We start from the raw sequence: 19,393 nt of genomic DNA, 5'->3' as shown, positions 1-19,393 counted from the left end.
GATAGATAGATAGATAGATAGATTACTTTATTTACGAGTGTCTGGTGGTTGTTGTAAACAAACAGAGATCGCTAAGTGAACACCCCCTGCAGCAGCAGCACATACACACTGTACTGCTACAGAGCTAACTGTTAGCCTGTTAGCACATACACACTGTACTGCTACAGAGCTAACTGTTAGCCTGTTAGCACATACACACTGTACTGCTACAGAGCTAACTGTTAGCCTGTTAGCACATACACACTGTACTGCTACAGAGCTAACTGTTAGCCTGTTAGCACATACACACTGTACTGCTACAGAGCTAACTGTTAGCCTGTTAGCACATACACACTGTACTGCTACAGAGCTAACTGTTAGCCTGTTAGCACATACACGCTGTACTGCTACAGAGCTAACTGTTAGCCTGTTAGCACATCCACACTGTACCGCCGGTAGTGGAAACAGCCCTAAAGTAAGGTCTCAATACCGACCTTTATTTTCGTCACAGGCAAAGTTAAGCAGATCTGGTCTCAGAATAACATTATTCTCCCAGGAATTCACTTAGAATGAGCCCCAAACACTATAAAAGTTTACATTTAATTATTCTTGGACTAAGCCCGCCACCGTACAAAAGATGAACGTAACGACACCAAGTTCTGTTGGCTAGTTACTAATAACAACAGCTGTTCACCATGTTTGTTATACACAAGGTGTGAGTGTTGTTCTTACAGGCTCATATCTTTGAGTTACCAAGTCTAAACATGACAGCTGAGAACTGTTCGGGCGCGTTTGTTTTGCAGAACAGAAGAGAGGAGTGTAAAATCCTTTAAGCTTTTTATTAAGCCAGTAATGAAAGAGTGAATCATGTAAATGCTGAAGGTGGTGTTCTGTCATCCATGCGGAGATGTCAGCAAGACGAGCGGAGATACGAGCCGAGACTGTGGGGTCGCTTGGTGGGAAGGAAAGGAACAGCTGGGTATCATCGGCGTAACAGTGGTATGAGAAGCCATGATGGAGGATGATTGGACCAAGTGAGGTGGTGTAAGAAGAGTAGGGGGCCTAGCACTGATCCTTGAGGCATCCCAGTGGAAAGGTTCTGTAGTTTGGACACTTCTCCCTTCAGAGATACTTTGAAATTTGAAATGGTGTTTCTGTGGGACAAAGATTATAAAATCACTAGCGGAGTGGAAAGTTGCAAGTTACTCTGCACAGCATTATAATTATCCAAATATAATTATCCATTCATTTTAAAGCCTAATAGAATTACTAAGGATAGTGCAATATTAATTGGTAATATTTTTGTAAATATTATCAGTAACTATAAAAGAGTGGCTTATTACTGACTGAAGTTAGTGATCATTTGCCTGTTTTTGCAGGTACAAATAAAGGATAAGTCAATATTAAGAACAGAGAAGCAGAATCATAATGTAGCCAGGGTAAAATCACCAGACACTCAGCAAGTTTTTTTTATTTGGTCCACGTATATATTTCTGCACAGTGAAAGCACAAGATACAGAATGAATACAAAGCAAACAGAAAGTATCAATTTCACTCTGATTTGGACAAACCAAACAGACTTAACGTTGGGTTGTGAAAGCGTCCTTAGAAAGCTGGTTCCTAAACTTTAAAATAAATATTTGTGTTCCTCAGAGTGACTCTCGGCGATGGATCTCAGTGGCTCGTCCATAAAGGAGGAAACTTCGGTGTTTCCTCTGAGACGGTGGTGGTCAAAGCTGGACACATGAGCCCAGACTGGGAGGTGAGTCCAAAACTGATCCGTATCATTAGAGAACATGGAGTCTTTGTTTTCAACTCTTCTGCTCTGTTTCTAAAATTCAACAGGTTGTCGAAACTAAAAACTTCGAAGGGACGAAGACGGTGTCTGACTTTGTGGCGGCCGGCGGCTCCGACTACAGTCTCATCTTTGATAACTGTCACATGGGATCCAATCGAATGATGGATCAGTAAACATGAACTCTGCTTCCTTCTCGAAGGTTCATGTTGTTGAAATAAAGATGATAAATCTCTCAAAAGATGCCATGTATTATTTATTCCACTGGAGGAAGAAAAGACTCAATCAATGTGTTCTAAAACATGATTTAAAACTGTTTGTTGATATTTTCTGGAGGGGAATCTGTCTATCTGTAGCTGATCTCTCATACATCATTTTACAATACAATTAAACTAGAAAATTTCCTCTGGGGAAATTGTGAAAGGGCCACGGGTGTCTACTGTTTAAAGTTTAAATGGAGTCTCTAGGTGAAATTATGCCGGAGAAGTAGACGTGTAAAAATCTCCAATTATTGTTCTTTTTTGCTCATTTTTTTCAGCCGTCCCATTCACTTCAATGCAAAATTTTGGGCAGTTTTTCATGACTTACGTCGCGAAAAAATCGTATTCTGTAGAGAAAAGTAATAGCACAACGATCCCGATCAAACCGCACGTTTTGATATATAATTTGGACTAGTAGCGGGATGAAATTTTGAAGAACAAAAGCAAAAGACCTTGTGAAGATGCTGGCTGAAGCTGGTAAAAGTGTGTCATTATCCAGTGAAACGAGTCCTGAGACATGGGCTGAAAGGCCACTCTGCCAGGAAGAAGACATTACTCCAAAAGAAACGTAAAAAAGACAGATAATTTAATTGTTTATTTTATTTTGTTTTATTTTATTTATTTATTTATTTTATGGAATTTTCTCTTGTAGAAAAAAAACAAGAAAAAACCTGTAAAATAATACAGTTATTTTCTGGAAATAAATATATAATAATAATAATAATAATAAAAAGGCTGTGTGGTGGTGCCTCCTGCTGGTCTGATGGATGAAGTGACAGAAATAAAAGCAGCTGATCAGAAACACTTTCTTTCTTTCTCCTCATTAAATATTAAATTCTCTTCACTAGAATTTAAAATAAACTTCTGTGACTCTAAAATAATAAATAATCTGTGACAGTAAAAATCCTGCACTGATAAAATAGTAGCAGAAAATAGAAACAATTAACTTAAAATATTTTATATTATATTTTATAAGCTTTTGCAAAGCTAAAATTTAAAAATGCATCATAATTTGGTGCAATATTTCAGCTGTTTAATGTAAATATCCTTCCTTATTTTATATTTGTACAGTTTAATGTATTAATACTTCTTTATATTTCTTGTTAATGTTGCTTCTTTCTGTTCTTGCTGTAATAATTTCGCTGCTGTGACACTGAAAACTCGTCGTTTGTTGGACTAATAAAGGCATATTTTATTTTAAAATAATTAATGCATGCTAAAATACATTTTAAAAATAAGTTAATCCTGGAATAAATAATAAATAAAATGTAATTTAAAAAAACTTGACGTAAATAAATAAATAGGTTAATAAAACAAGAATGCATTTAGAAATATGTAAATAATATTTTTTTTAAATAAATGCTTGCTAAAATACATTTAAAAAATAAGGAAATCCTGGTATGAATAAAAATAATTATTAAATAAAATGTATGTTTTGAATAAATGAATAAATAAATAAATAAATAAATAAGACAAAAATAAATTTAAAAAATATGTAAATAAATAAACAAATCAGATAAATAAAATAATTGTTAAATAAAATATATAATAAAAACTGGATATGAATAAATAAATAGGTAAATAAAACAAAAATAATAACAATAATAATTCTGTGTTATATTACTATATTAATAACCAGAAGCTGTAAATTAATTAAAGCTGGAGAACGTCGAGGAGTCAAAGAATAAAGGAAAAAAAATAGAAACATTCAAGTAAAATACCTCAAATACAACATAGAGGAACTAACTGGTGATGTGGCGCCTCCTGCAGGACAAAATATATAAATATTATTATTATTATATGTATGTGGAGGTGCAAAATGTTTATTTAATTTAAAATATATATTTATTTCATTATTTTCAGATGCTTTGATATTCATTAAAATGCATGTATTTATTTAAAAAAATAACATTTTCAAATATTTTTATTTTTTTAACTTTTATTAGATGTCTATTAATGTAGATATTTATTTTATTTCAAACTGCCAAAAATACCAGAATAAACCTCTTTACTGCAGAACCAGTGTTTTAATATTTATATCACATTTATTTAGCTGCTTTTTACACAAGTACAATCATTTTATAATTTAATGCATTTTTAACCATAAAGATAAAACCTGAACATTTTATATTTGTGTTAACAAAATGAATTAAATAAGAAAACAGTTTTGAATTGTATATTGTATGTATATGTGTATATATATATATGTTAGCTCGTATACAGCAATGTGTTTGGACCTCTGACTGGCCCCGACAGGTTGATAGTATTTAGTTCGGATTGCGCACACATTATTGTTTATTAGTTGATGTTTATCTTTGGATGAATAATACAAATCTGCAAAGTAATCAGTCACCAAAGTCTTCAATTTAACCTGGAATTTTTTTTAAATCATACAAATAAACGACAAACGGTTCATTAGTTGGGGAAAGGGGGCGTGGCTAATCAAAAAGGGCATGATTTTATGAAATATTGTTATGTAGAACTGTTCAGTGATGGACCATCGTCATGCATGACAAGTTTGAGGCAGATTGGACAATGTATGGTCAAGTTATAAGGTCTCGTGTTTTATGAGAAAATGCCATATTTTGCCGCCATGCCACGCCCCCATAGTGTGACGGTCTGCAAAGTTTTTAATAACGTTTGATGTCAAAGGCCTTATGATGAGACTGAACAAGTCTGAAGTCGATCGGATTAAATCTGTAGGAGGAGTTTGTTAAAGTATGCGCTGTGGAAATGGCAAAAAACCCTGCCATTTTCGATCCAAGATGGCCGACTTCCTGTTCGTTTTTGGGTATGACTTCTTGAGACTTTTTGGTGCGTCTTCCCATGATACACTTATGGACCAAATTTCGTGTCTCTACAACAAACCTGTTTTAGGGGCTCAATTCTAGGGGGTGCTAGTAGGTCATTAAGCCACGCCCATTTCTGAAACCAATGAAATACGTACATTTTCAGCGGGATTGAATTATGTGGCAAGTTTTGTGAGTTTTGGAATATGATAAAGCCTCAAAAACACGATTAATTTGCTGTTATAATAATAAACAGACCAATTTCAACAGTGTCCTCCACCGTTTGTGCTCGGGACCTAATAATAATAATAATAATGAAAAAGGACAACTAATTTACTTTTTGAATGTAAAATTCTTAATTTAGTTGAGTAAATGTGGTCAGTAACAGCTGATTCACAGCAGACGGCTCAGAGGGAGACAGACAGACAGACACTAGTTTACACTTTCAAAATAAAGCCAGAAGAGAAAGTTTCCACCTCTAGGGGCTCTACAGAGGAGAAGAGTCTGATTTGAGACGTAGTGGCCTTCAGACGTCTTTCACTGGAAACCTTAAATGTCTATGTGGCAGGTTGCGTTTCTCCTCCTTTCCAGCCCGCTTAATTGGTAGCAGGCGGTGCGCAATTACTCCTGGGCGTCTTGATTACAGGGCGGTGCCTTGCACCTTTTATATCAAGTTGGCCGGTTTGGTGTTTCCTGCATGGTGGGACATGAAGTAGGCGGCGACCTACTTGGTATTCAAGACACAAAGACTTCTGGGAACTGACTCTGTGAATTTAACTCTGATAACACCATGATTGAGGGGAACGTGTAGACCAGTGGGCTCTGTCCTGATGTGATGTATAAGGCAGGAAGATAGGGCCACATTGAGGTTTGCTGAAGAATCAATGTTGGGAAATACAACAGATATAAGTCGAGCGGTGTACGGGACTTTGTTGTACTGTAAAAGAGCCATTCGGAATTGTGCGGTGTATGGAACACGAATGTGCTAATAAAACTTGCTGAACAGAGTACTGAGTGCTTTGTTTGGCCAGCTCACCCACTAACTTAGTGCAGTTGTCAAAATTGCCACGACAAAGTACAAGGCACTGCTTTTCCCCGGCAGTTTTGCTACGGGTGAAGTTGGCTTCAGGCCTGAGCTTCACCAAGTCTGTGAGCTGGCAAAGTGTGTCTCTGCCCTCTCATCCATGCTAAGTGACAGCTGTGCTCGTTGGCGGGTCTAAAGGCCAGGCGGCGCAGCAATCGCGGCATTTGGTCCTCAACCTCTGGCCTCTGGCACCTGCTGCTGTTCTGTCTCTACTGTGAATCTTAATATACTGTATGACTTGTTAGAGCATGGCCTTTTAAAGCCTCTAACTCCCACCCGGGTTCTTTTTCCTAAATTTGGTCTTACATAACACTCAGAACAAATGAATAAGGTTAACCATTTATTGAAAGAATAACAGCCAAATGCAATGCTCATGGCACCACAAGACAGAGTGAGTGCAAACTTCCTTGATTTTACATATATCCTCTTGGGTTGGGCCCACCCCGTACATTTGGGTGGGCTTTTTAACGCAATTGGTCAATTTTTGTGTGATGCTTTTCAGTTGCCACCCTTAACCGTGCATCTGGGGATTTAACATCTCATTTTACTTTTGGGGATGTATTTGTTTCCTCTGGTGGTGGTGTCCCCTCACTCATCCCTTTTGTGGTGACTTGATTTCTTTGACTTCACGTGTGGTTTGTATGGTTTGCTTTTGTTTTGGACCCTTCCCGCTTCCTTTGATGTGTGTGCCCCCCCCAGTGAGCCCCCAGCGTTGCTCCACTAGCCCTTTGATTGTACAGTAGACACTGACTACAGTCGCATGGTTTTATAATAGTGATGATGTCATTTTAACCCTTAATAGGGCATTCATTGAAATACTTCCAAATTCCAAATTTCAACCCTAGAGAATATTGGAGGGGGGTAATATTTTGAGAAAAAAGTTTACAAGATTAAAGTGGCGAATCTACGAGAATTTTTTTTGCAGATTTATGAGATTTAAAGTGATGAATCTGCGAGAAAAACGTTTTTTCCACTTTTTTCTCGTAAATCTGCGAAAAAATTTCTTGTAGATCTGCCACTTTAATCTAGTAAATCAGATTTTTTTTCTAAATTTTTAATTTTTACATTGGAGGTCCAGGTCAATAAAATTAATATTATTATATTATCATAGTGATTGGTCAGATGTCATGGTGTCACTGTCTGCGACGTAGCCTGATCTTTGCTGATTAGCTGGAAGAAATCCATGTGGTTCTACAACCAAACAGAGAGACATGGGGACCCCATTTTAATATCCACTGAAGTTACCAAATATAATTCTTCGCCCGATAAAGGGTTAAAGAAAAGAAAAAGAAAAACCTATTTTGTTAAATACATTTTTGTATAAGTGGATCTGTCTCTGTCCATGCTTACACGAACCTGTGTGACCTTTGGTGTGTGTAAAGGCTCAGGTAAGATGAGAGTGCCACTCGCCACATCTAGATATCAGCTCTTAAATTATCAGCTATTTTTGTTGTTATCATTATATTCGTCTAAACAAATGGACCTTTAGTTGAACCAGACATTAAAATGAACAAGAAACTGAAGAAACAACTTTACATGACTGTATTTTTGGTCAATTTGTGTCTTTTTCTGTTCTTTTTACATCTATTTTTGGTCAATTTGTGTCTTTTTTTGTAGGTATGTACGGAGACATACACTGACATATACAGTGATGCAATAGCATGGCTCTAGATCCTGTGGTAAAGCAAACATCTTCAGAAACGGCAGCGCAAAAAGATTCTAATCCAACATGTTTCCCGTCAGGATGCTGCTCTCTACTCTGATTCTGCTGCCTCTCACCTCGTCTATGTCTTCATCTGGCGGAGGTAAGTTATTTCACTTTTAGAAATTAAAAAAAAAACATAGAAATTCAGTTAAGTGGTGGATTAATACATAACTTTCTGTAGTATCCAGATACTTTACTTCAGTAAAAGTACCTGAAATTACTCTGCTTCAAGGTTATAATAGTTTGGGATTTTTCATAAGTTTTATTATTTTACACAGATTTATTTTTTTTTCCATTGTTTTCAAATTCAGTTACTTTTAATTCGTTTTTAGAGTGAGTTTTCTGGTTTTAATTAGTTAAAAAATTTTGGGAAATGTTTCGTTTTTATTAGTTTTAGTTGTTTTGTATTGGGGTATTTGTTGGGTTCCAGATTCTAAATAATAATAATAAATGAATAATAAATAAAAAACAAATAACCATTTGCCTTTTTGTTTGCATCTCCATAACATATATCAAAATTGTGACTTTAATTTGTTCAGGAAATCTGGTCAGAACAAGTTAAATGTAATAAAGGACATTAACAGATTAGAATTGTTAAATGGGTTTAAACTTAGCCTCGTAACAAAAAATAAGCTTTTTGAAATTAGCCACTTTTCTGTCATTTCTGTTTCTGTCACACCCATTTTCTGGAGAAGTCACATAACCATGTTGTATTTTACAACATGCAGCAATTACACAAAGTAGTAATTAATTCTGAATGTCTTTTTCTTTAGAGTTATTTATTGGATTCTTTTGTACTGGATGGAAGCCGTTTATGAGTCATTTGAATTGAATTAAAGTCGTATTGGATGAACGCCCTGTTGGACAAGACAGCCCTTTCATTGCTTTAACCACATTAAACACATTTTGGGTCGTAACCAGCTGCAGACACCTTTTCTATATGAACCATAAATGTTCTATATGAATGTTCTATATGAACCATAAATGTTTTCTGCTCTGACAGGTGGAGCCATCGGCCACAGCTTTGACCTGTCCGGGTCGGAGCTCACAAAAATCTCCAACTCTCCGGTTTTCATGGCGGAGGAGATGAAGAGACCGCTGGACAGAACTTCCTTCGTGGTTGGACCAATCAGCCACTCTGGAGTCAGGTCGGTCCACACCATAAACTGTATCAATAGACATGTTTCCATTCGGTACTCTTCCCTCTAGTGAGCCACTATGGGTGTGGCTTGGGAGAGAGGATCCGCCCAACTTCACCGGTTAGCGGCTCAGAAAGTACCTGCCTCGTGTCGGTACTTTTCTGAGCCACTACAGAGCAGCGATTTCACGCATGCTTGATTCATTTTAAGACTGGTGCAACCTGGACGCTGAGGGGTTAACATCTCCTGCTCTGACTGCAGCTGGGAGAGACTGCTGCGGGAGGACTGGGCCGCTTGTGAGTGCTTTGGGACGGACTGCTACTCATTAAGAAGAGTAGGAACGAGTCTCCAAAAGTCTCCAATAACACCAGCAAAAGTCTCTAGATTTGTCACGAGTCGCTTTTTTGAAAAAGAGTCTCTAGAGTGATCTGAATAGTCTAAACATAGAGACAAAGAGTCTCTAGAGGGTCTGAATAGTCTAAATATAGTGACAAAGAGTCTCTAGAGGGTCTGAATAGTCTAAATATAGAGACAAAGAGTCTCTAGAGGGTCTGAATAGTCTAAATATAGAGACAAAGAGTCTCTAGAGGGTCTGAATAGTCTAAATATAGAGACAAAGAGTCTCTAGAGGGTCTGAATAGTCTAAATATAGGGACAAAGAGTCTCTAGAGGGTCTGAATAGTCTAAATATAGAGACTAAGAGTCTCTAGATGGTCTGAATAGTCTAAATATAGAGACAAAGAGTCTCTAGAGGGTCTGAATAGTCTAAATATAGGGACAAAGAGTCTCTAGAGGGTCTGAACAGTCTAAATATAGAGACTAAGAGTCTCTAGAGGGTGTTGTCTGTTGTCACATTAACTCCGTTGGTTAGCCGCTACTAAAGTATCTGTATGGAAACAGAGGCCGAGGGGAACTAACTAGTGGGCGGAGCCAAAACACTCAGCTGCTTTACAAAAAGTGCTCAGAAAGTACTCAGTGGAAATACGCCTAATAACGGATGTAGTGACTGTGAGGTCACCCTTTGGTTTGTGGCTCATTTGAGGCGTCGAGTTCAGTGTTACACTCGTCGCCATCTTGCATCACCATCTTGTTTTTGGAAACGGGGAGCAGACCATATTTGGACTGTGGAGGAGCGGGAGGTATCTGAAGACACTGCCTACACGCCTCTCTACACCTCAACCTGATTGATTCATGTTAGCATTAACTGGAGCATTAACTGGGATGTTCATTTTGGCAAAAAACAAAAACAGAATGTACGTTACTTACCTAAGAAAAATGACCAGTGACTTGCGAAAGCGTCCTTAGAAAGCTGCTTCATAAACTTTAACAATAAATATTTGTGTTCCTCAGAGTGACTCTCGGCGATGGATCTCAGTGGCTTGTCCATAAAGGAGAAAACTATGGGATCTCCTCTCGGAAGGTGGTGGTCAACGCTCAAAACATGAGTTCAGACTGGGAGGTGAGTCCAAAACAGATCCGTATCATTAGAGAACACGGAGTCTTTGTTTTTAACTCTTCTACTCTGTTTCTAAAACTTGACAGGTTGTTAAAACTGTAGATTTCCATGGGACGAAGATGGTGTCTGACTTTGTGGGGGCCGGTGGCTCCGACGACTGTCTCTTCTTTGATAACTGTACCATGGGATTCCAACGACTGATGGATCCGACAGCGTCCCAGCCGAGGAACAGAGACCCAGTCGAGGACATCGTCCCAGTCGAGGACAGCGTCTCAGTCGAGGACAGAATCCCAGTCGAGGACAGAATCCCAGTCGAGGACAGCGTCGCCAGCCGAGGACAGAAACCCAGCCAAGGACAGCGTCCCAGTCAAGGACAGCATCCCAGTCAAGGACAGCGTCCCAGTCAAGGACAGCATCCCAGTCAAGGACAGCGTCCCAGTCAAGGACAGCATCCCAGCCAAGGACAGCGTCTCAGTCAAGGACAGCGTCTCAGTCAAGGACAGCATCCCAGTCAAGGACAGCGTCCCAGTCAAGGACAGAATCCCAGCCAAGGACAGCATCCCAGTCAAGGACAGCATCCCAGTCAAGGGCAGCATCCCAGCCAAGGACAGCATCTCAGTCAAGGACAGCGTCTCAGTCAAGGACAGCGTCCCAGTCAAGGACAGCATCCCAGCCAAGGACAGCGTCTCAGTCAAGGACAGCATCCCAGCCAAGGACAGCGTCTCAGTCAAGGACAGCGTCTCCGTCAAGGACATCGTCTCAGTCAAGGACATCGTCTCCGTCAAGGACAGCATCCCAGCCTAGGACAGCGTCTCAGTCGAGGACAGCATCCCAGTCGAGGACATCGTCTCAGTCAAGGACAGCATCCCAGTCAAGGACAGCGTCTCAGTCAAGGACAGCATCCCAGTCAAGGACAGCGTCTCCGTCAAGGACAGCATCCCAGTCAAGGACATCGTCTCAGTCGAGGACATCGTCACAGTCGAGGACATCGTCTCAGTTGAGGACATCGTCCCAGTCGAGGACATCGTCTCAGTCGAGGACAGCGTCCCAGTCGAGGACAGAATCCCGATCAATCAAGTTTCAGAAATAATCACAAAGGCCTTTTCTTTTCAGTATGTAATGCAGCAACATTTACTCTGATTACATTTTCACTGACCTACTTTATTACTTTTACTTAGTCAAGTTTAACAAAACTACTGTTTTACTTGAGTCAAGTCTGTGTAAAGTCACAGTTCTTTTCTTCAAGTCCAATATTCTTGAACTCTATTCTATTAATAATTAATGAATTAATATAATCTATTGCATTAATCCATCCTTATTCCACTATTGCATTATTGTTTACCATCTACAGAGTTCTTAACTTGTATGACAACATTGTTTGTTGTGCATTGATGCTTTTCATGTATTATCTGGTGTGTGTCTAATTAAACAAACATATGGGTAAAATTCAGATTTTTCTCTCTCTTTTTTCAGCTTGGTTGTGCTTCTTTTATGTTGCAATATTGTGTAACACACTTTTTTGCTTAGGTGTATGTCGCAATGACGTCACTCTCGAGTAAAGCAAACAGGTTGAGAGACGGTTGGAAGCGACTGCCCACCTGCAGCAGGTACGGAACCAGGTTCAGGCTTGTCGGTAAAGGTGTAACTTTATACTGATATAGATTATAACCCAACTAGTTTTCCTGCAGGACGGTTCTCTCTGCTCTGACTCTCACCATGTCTTCATCTTCATCCAGTGGCGGTAAGTTATTGACCTTTTAGAAATTTAAAAACATAGAAATATATCTTACAGTGGTGGATGAACACAGAACTTCTAACTAAACCTGCTGAAGCTTTTTTTTAATGAAACATCTTTACTTCAGTAAAAGTACCCGAAATTACTCTGCTACAAGTAAAAGTACAAAAGATGAAAATTAAAGGACTCCTCATTCAAAATGACCCCATTCAGTGTTTCATATTTGGAATATCAATATGCACTGCAAAAAGTATCTGACAAAAAATAAGAAATAAATAACTAGAATTAAGCAAATACATGCTCGGAACAAGTAAAAAATATCTGCCAGGGCAGTAAGTAAATGTTTCTTTGTAAGAATTCTTTAAATAAGTAAAAATAGAATAATAATAAATAAAATAAAATAATAAATAAATAAAAATGTATCTATAAAACCAATGATGTGTTGAAATAAATACAATTATACTTATTTTGAGCAACTGTAGCTTGAATAGCCCGACTGTAGTAACATTAAAATAAGCAAGAAATACTTGAAACGAGCACGTTTTGGTGATAGAAAATGCTTTTTAAATATCATTCAAACTACATGCAACTAAAACTCTCAACTGGAGCCAATATTTTAGGTAAAAACTCACCATATTCAACAGTTGAATAGCTTGAAAAGCATGAAAAAGCTCAAAATGTCAATCCTAAAAATAAGTCTTTAAACAATCCATCCATCCATCCATCCATCCATCCATACAATAAGATAATTAAATAAGCACATAATAATAAAAATAATAATTATTAAATAAGCACATAAAGCTATGGTCAGTAGGTAAATTATACTCAAAACAATATAATTAAGATACTATTGCTAGATAAAAGAAGAAAATACTTGGTAAGCTTGATGTTTTTTGCAGTTTGTATGCTTATAGTGGCTGTTTGTAAGAAAGTTCTTTCACCTTTAAAACTTGCACAAAATGCCACTGATACCAGCACCAGTTTGATCAGAATGTACTCAGGCAAAAAGAAGTCCATTGTCCAGGCAGGATCCATGTTTTGGTTCAATTAATATCCAGTTGAAAGCAAACAAACATTTCATGCTGCGTCTCTTTGCTCTGGTAAAAAAAAAACATAAGTGCCATAACCCATAAGAACCCAGACCCAGTTATCCTTAAAGGGAAATTATGGGGGATATATCACAGAACAAGTGGACCACATAGAATACATTTATGATGTTTAAAAAAAAATACTAGCCCTAAATGTGAAAGATCTTTGATGTGACATAAACGTAACTATGGGCGTTTATGGTATTTATGTTTATAATATTTCTTATTTTTTAAAATACAATAAAAGCTAGACACATTTTCTGGTTACAGAAACACAAATTTGCCTTTTTTCTTTTGCATCTCCACAACATTATTCAAAATTGTGACATTAATAGTGCTGTTTAACAACAAATTATTATTCAGATTTGTTTTTAAGTAACAAAATAATAATAATAAATGAATAATAAATAAAAACAAATAACCATTTGCCTTTTTGTTTGCATCTCCATAACATATATCAAAATTGTGACTTTAATTTGTTCAGGAAATCTGGTCAGAACAAGTTAAATGTAATAAAGGACATTAACGGATTAGAATTGTTAAATGGGTTTAAACTTAGCCTTGTAACAAAAAATAAGCTTTTTTTTCCTGTCATTTCTGTTTCCGTCACACCCATATTCTGGAGAAGTCACATGACCATGTTATATGTTCCAACATGCAGCAATTACAAAAGTAGTAATTAATTCTGAATGTCTTTTTATTGGAGTTATTTATTGGATTCCTTTGTACTGGATGGAAGCAGTTTATGAGTCATTTGAATTTAATTAAAGTCGTATTTGATGGACAAGACAGCCCTTTCATTGCTTTAACCACATTAAACACATTTTGGGTCGTAACCAGCTGCAGACACCTGTTCTATATGAACCATAAATGTTCTATATGAACCATAAATGTTCTATATGAACCATAAATGTTCTATATCAACCATAAATGTTCTACATAAACCATAAATGTTCTACATGAACCATAAATGTTCTACATGAATCATAAATGTTCTACATGAATCATAAATGTTTTAAATGAACCATAAAAGTTCTATTTGAACCATAAATGTTCTACATGAACCATAAATGTTCTACATGAATCATAAATGTTTTCTGCTCTGACAGGTGGAGCCTGTAGGATGAAGAGACCGCTGGCCCGATCTTCCTTTGTGGCGGAACCAATCAGCCACTCTGGAGTCAGGTTGGTCCACACACACACACACACACACACAAAGAAAAGTGTGGTGACTTTAACATTGATTTGTTGAAATCTAATGATCATTTGAAAACTGCCAAATTTGTTAATACAATGTTTAGTTTGAGTTTCAATTGTAAAAGTCTCTGGTTTGTAGATTGGAAGCCCAAGAGCAAACACACACTGGAGTTAAAGTAAGGTCTCAATACCGGCCTTTGTTCTGGTCACAGGTAAAGTTAAGCAGACCAGGGGCCTCATGTATCAAAGAGTGCGTAGCTTTCATACTAAAGATGGCGTACTCCCAAAACTAGAAAAGTACGTACGCAAACTCACCTCCACATGTATCAAACTGTGCTTACGCCAGGTTCAGCACCTTTCCTTGATACATCCCAATCAGATGAAACTAAGCGCACATGAACGAGCCACCAGCCACGCCCCGGCTCCTCCCATAAATTAATATGCAGATGACATACAAATGACTATAAATCGCAGGCATTCCTGCTGATTATCGACAAAACAACGGCAAATCAACTTACTGCCACTGCAGCGAGGTGGTTCTAAACGCCACCGTTATTGACTAATCAGAGCCGATAGAGCTGCCAGTGCGTAATGCGTGCCAAAATCATTTTTACTCATCAGTTTATAAACCTCACTTAACTTGTTGTCCCAATTAAACATCACATACGGGATCAAATATGCACCACACCTGACTTATTCTGAAGGATTTCCAACACGTTTTGTACTTTGACACAGTAATTAAAGCAGGTTATCTGTGAAAAATGTATGCGCTCCATAATCAGAATCACAAGTACTTTATTGATCCTGGAGGGAAATTCGGTTTATATAAAAATAGTGGAAATAGCATAATATATAGACTTAAGAAAATATACAATCTTAACATCAAAACATATAGACTTCAACACACTATCATTGCACAAGTAAGCAGCAGTACGCAGGTGAAGTCTACAATATGAAAATAGATGAAAAAAAATTATCTATCCCCTCAAATTTAGAACGGGTTATTGATGGTGGAAAACACAAAAGAGCGATTAGTGAGATAGTTGTCGTAGTCGTCAGTGTAGATCAAGAGTGAAGGTGTTCAGTAAAGAGTTGTTCTTCAGTCTCTTCTTAAAGATTGATCAGGACTCATTGATCAGATGGAGTTTGGAAGGCTGTTCCACCACCTATAGGGGCTCTACAGAGGAGAAGAGTCTGGTTTGAGACGTAGAGGCCTTCAGCGGAGGAGGAACCAGACGTCTTTCACTGGAAACGTTAAATGTCTAGATGTCAGCTCCTAAATTAAACTCTTATCATCTATTTTTGTTGTTATCATCATATTCGTCCAAACAAATGAACCTTTAGTTGAACCAGACATTAAAATGAACAAGAAACTGAAGAAAACAACTTTCCATGACTGTATTTTTGGTCAATTTGTGTCTTTTTATGTCATTTTGTGTCTATTTTTTGTTTGTTTGTCATTTTGTGTCTTTTTTAGTCATTTTGTGTCTCTTTTTAGTCATTTTGTGTCTGTTTTTTGTCATTTTGTGTCTTTTTTTGTCATTTTGTGTCTCTTTTTAGTCATTTTGTGTCTATTTTTTTTGTCATTATGTGTCTTTTTTGTAATTTTCTGTCTTTTTTTGGTCATTTTGGTCATTTTGTGTCCTTTTTTGTCATTTTGTGTCTTTTTGGTCATTTTGTGTCTCTTTTTAGTCATTTTGTGTCTTTTTGTCATTTTGTTTCATTTTAGTCATTTTGTGTCTATTTTTTTTTGGTCATTTTGTGTCTTTTTGTGTCTTTTTGGTCATTTTGTCTTTTTCTTCATTTTCTGTCTATTTTTTGTCATTTTGTGTCTATTTTTTTAGCCATTTTGTGTCTTTTTTGGGTCATTTTGTGTTTCTTTCGTTACATTGAATGACATTAAAATGAAGAAGAAATTAAAGAAAGAAGGTTGGTCTAATCAGTGGAGGGCGGAGACATACACTGACATATACAGTGATGCAATAGCATGGCTCTAGATCCTGTGGTAAAGCAAATATCTTCAGAAACGGCAGCGCAAAAAGATTCTAATCCAACATGTTTCCCGTCAGGATGCTGCTCTCTGCTCTGATTCTGCTGCCTCTCACCTCGTCTTTGTCTTCATCCGGCGGAGGTAAGTTATTTCACATTTAGAAATTTTAAAAAAACATAGAAATTCAGTTTACAGTGGTGGATTAATACATAACTTTCTGTAGTATCCAGATACTTTACTTCGGTAAAAGTACCCGAAATTACTCTGCTACAAGGTTATAATAGTTTTGGATTTTTCGAAAGTTTTATTATTTTACACAGATTTAGTTTTTTTTTCATTGTTTTCAAATTCAGTTACTTTTAATTCGTTTTTAGAGTGAGTTTTCTGGTTTTAATTAGTTACAAAATGTTGGGAAATGTTTAGTTTTTATTAGTTTTAGTTGTTTTGTATTGGGGTATTTGTTGGGTTCCAGATTCGAAATAATAATAATAAATGAATAATAAATAAAAAACAAATAACCATTTGCGTTTTTGTTTGCATCTCCATAACATATATCAAAATTGTGACTTTAATTTGTTCAGGAAATCTGGTCAGAACAAGTTAAATGTAATAAAGGACATTAACAGATTAGAATTGTTAAATGGGTTTAAACTTAAGAAAAAAAATAAGCTTTTAGAAATTAGCTACTTTTCTGTCATTTCTGTTTCTGTCACACCCATTTTCTGGAGAAGTCACATAACCATGTTGTATGTTACAACATGCAGCAATTACACAAAGTAGTAATTAATTCTGAATGTCTTTTTATTGGAGTTATTTATTGGATTCTTTTGTACTGGATGGAAGCCGTTTATGAGTCATTTGAATTGAATTAAAGTCGTATTGGATGAACGCCCTGTTGGACAAGACAGCCCTTTCATTGCTTTAACCACATTAAACACATTTTGGGTCGTAACCAGCTGCAGACACCTGTTCTATATGAACCATAAATGTTCGATATGAACCATAAATGTTCTATATAAATGTTCTATATGAATGTTCTATATGAACCATAAATGTTCTATATGAACCATAAATGTTCGATATGAACCATAAATGTTCTATATAAATGTTCTATATGAATGTTCTATATGAACCATAAATGTTCGATATGAACCATAAATGTTCTATATAAATGTTCTATATGAAACATAAATGTTCTATATGAACCATAAATGTTCTATATGTACCAAAAATGTTCTATATGAACCATAACTGTTCTATATTAACCATAAATGTTTTAAATGAACCATGAATGTTTTAAATTAAGCTTAAATGTTCTATATGAACCATAAATGTTTTCTGCTCTGACAGGTGGAGCCACCAGCCACAGCTTTGACCTGTCCGGGTCAGAGCTCACAAAGATCTACAACTCTCCAGTTTTCATGGCGGAGAAGATGAAGAGACCGCTGGACGGAACTTCCTTTGTGGCAGGACCAATCAGCCACTCTGGAGTCAGGTCGGTCCACACCATAGACTGTATCAATAGACATGTTTCCATTCGGTACTCTTCCCTCTAGTGAGCTACTATGGGTGTGGCTTGGGAGATAGGATCCGCCCAACTTCACCGGTTAGCGGCTCAGAAAGTACCTGCCTCGGGTCGGTACTTTTCTGAGCCGCTACAGAGCGGCGATTTCACGCATGCTTGATTCATTTTAAGACTGGTGCAACCTGGACGCTGAGGGGTTAACATCTCCTGCTCTGACTGCAGCTGGGAGAGACTGCTGAGGGAGGACTGGGCCGCTTGTGAGTGCTTTGGGACGGACTGCTACTCATTAAGAAGAGTAGGAACGAGTCTCCAAAAGTCTCCAATAACACCAGAAAAAGTCTCTAGATTTGTCACTAGTCGCTTTTTTGAAAAAGAGTCTCTAAAGTGATCTGAATAGTCTAAATATAGAGACAAAGAGTCTCTAGGGGGTCTGAATAGTCTAAATACAGAGACAAAGAGTCTCTAGAGGGTCTGAATAGTCTAAATATAGAGATAGAGTCTCTAGAGGGTCTGAATAGTCTAAATATAGAGACAAAGAGTCTCTAGAGGGTCTGAATAGTCTAAATATAGAGACAAAGAGTCTCTAGAGGGTCTGAATAGTCTAAATATAGAGACAAATAGTCTCTAGAGGGTCTGAATAGTCTAAATATAGAGACAAAGAGTTTCTAGAGGGTCTGAATAGTCTAAATATAGAGACAACAAGTCTCTAGAGGGTCTAAATATAGAGACAAAGAGTCTCTACAGGGTCTAAATAGTCTAAATATAGAGACAAAGAGTCTCTAGAGGGTCTGAATAGTCTAAATATAGAGACAAAGAGTCTCTAGAGGGTCTAAATAGTCTAAATATAGAGACAAAGAGTCTCTAGAGGGGTCTGAATAGTCACAGAGTGAGTGATGGAGAAGAAGAGACATCCCGCGGGTAGAAAGGAATTAAATGTGGTGATGTAGTACCATCAGCTCATGTTATTACATTACATTACATTACATGTCATTTAGCAGACGCTTTTGTCCAAAGCGACTTACAGTAAGTGCATTCAACCTGATGGTACTAGACATAGACCATAGGAATCAAGTAAGTACATAACTTTAAGAACTAACTGTCATCGCTAAAGGAGTGCTATATGTTAAAGAAGAAAAGAAGAGAAAAGAATAAGAGCTTTTTTTTTTTAAATATATATGTTAGGTGACCATGACTTAACCGAGGTATTGTTGGAAGAGATAGGTCTTCAGCCTGCGGCGGAAGATGTCCAGGCTGTCTGAGGTCCTGATGTCGGTGGGGAGCTCGTTCCACCATTTGGGAGCCAAGACAGAGAAAAGTCTGGAAGTGGTTTTGAGGCGAGTTGACCCACGCAGGGTGGGAGTCGCCAGCTGTTTGGTTGATGCAGAGCGTAGAGGGCGGGCAGGGGTGTAGAGTTTGACAAGGTCCTGGATGTAAGTAGGACCTGAACCGTTAGCAGCAGAGTACGCCAGAGCTAGAGTCTTGAAACGTATCCGCGCAGCCACAGGTAGCCAGTGGAGGGAGCGGAGGAGGGGTGTTGTGTGTGAAAATTTGGGAAGATTGAAGACCAATCGAGCAGCTGCATTCTGGATGAGTTGCAGAGGTCCGATGGCTTTGGCAGTCAGACCTGCGAGTTGCAGTAGTCCAGGCGTGA

Source organism: Centropristis striata, chromosome 8 (genome assembly GCF_030273125.1).
Source record: "Centropristis striata isolate RG_2023a ecotype Rhode Island chromosome 8, C.striata_1.0, whole genome shotgun sequence".
Taxonomy (NCBI): domain Eukaryota; kingdom Metazoa; phylum Chordata; class Actinopteri; order Perciformes; family Serranidae; genus Centropristis; species Centropristis striata.
This window is presented reverse-complemented; position numbering follows the sequence as displayed.